The sequence below is a fragment of the Balaenoptera acutorostrata genome, chromosome 1, assembly GCF_949987535.1.
Source record: "Balaenoptera acutorostrata chromosome 1, mBalAcu1.1, whole genome shotgun sequence".
NCBI classification, from domain to species: Eukaryota; Metazoa; Chordata; class Mammalia; order Artiodactyla; family Balaenopteridae; genus Balaenoptera; species Balaenoptera acutorostrata.
Genome location: NC_080064.1, coordinates 118,972,291 through 118,973,544, shown reverse-complemented (window position 1 = coordinate 118,973,544; position 1,254 = coordinate 118,972,291). Strand labels below are relative to the sequence as shown.

At 36.7% G+C, this 1,254-nt stretch overlaps 1 pseudogene; it reads left to right on the top strand.

The window, feature by feature from the left end:
• The first annotated feature begins 271 nt into the window (after nucleotides 1-271).
• On the top strand, nucleotides 272-824 carry LOC103010043 (60S ribosomal protein L17-like; annotated as a pseudogene).
• Nucleotides 825-1,254: the final 430 nt, after the last annotated feature.

Here is a 1,254-nt window from a genome sequence, read left to right as displayed (position 1 = left end):
GGTTTTGTCTGCTCAGGGAATTTTCAAAGCCAGTCTCCATTTGTTTTTTGTTTTAACGATTTTTCTCCCCTTCCAGTTTTATTGAGATATAATTGACATACAGCACAGTGTAAATTTAAGATGTACAACATAATGATTTGACTTATATACATCATGAAATGATTACTGTAATTAGTTTAGTGAACATCCATTACCTCATATAGATACAAAATAAGATAACATTAAAAAAATTTTTGCTTTTCCAGTAAGCGGCCTGAGGTGACCTCTAAAAATGGTTTGCTATTCACTTGACCCAGAAAACCCCACAAAATCATGGAAGTCAAGAGGTTCAAATCGTCGTGTTCACTTTAAGAACACTCGTGAAACAGCCCAGGCCATTAAGGGTATGCATATCCGAAAAGCCACCAAGTATCTGAAGGATGTCACTTTAAAGAAGCAGTGTGTGCCGTTCCGTCGTTACAATGGTGGAGTTGGTAGGTGTGCCCAGGCCAAACAGTGGGGCTGGACGCAGGGTCAGTGGCCCAAAGAGTGCTGAATTTTTACTGCACATGCTCAAAAATGCAGAGAGTAATGCTGAACTTAAGGGCTTAGATGTAGATTCTCTGGTCATTGAGCATATCCAGGTGAACAAAGCCCCCAAGATGCGGCGCAGGACATACAGAGCTCATGGTCGTATCAACCCATACATGAGCTCTCCCTGCCACATTGAGATGATCCTTACTGAAAAAGAACAGATTGTTCCTAAACCAGGAGAGGAGGTTGCCCAGAAGAAAAAGATATCCCAGAAGAAAATGAAGAAACAAAAACTTATGGCCCAGGAATAAATGCTGCAAAAAATAAATGTAAATAAAAGTAAAAAAAAAAAAAAAATTTTTTTTCCCTTGTGATGAGAACTCTTAGAATTTACTCTCTTAAATAACTTTGATATATAACATACAGCAGTGTTAATTACATTTATCATATTGTACATTATGTCCCTAGTACTTATTTAACTTATAACTGGAAGTTTGTACCTTTTGACCACCTTCATCCAATTCTGCTTCTCCCCAGATCTTGCTTCTGGTGACCATTAATCTGATCTCTTTTTCTATTAGTATGTTTGTTTGTTTTTGAGGTATATTTGATCTATACAACACTATGTTACTTCCTGATGAACAGCATAGTGATTCGATATTTCTATACATTTCAAAATGATTACCATCTATCACCATACAAAGATATTACATTATTATTGACTATATTCCCCACACTGTA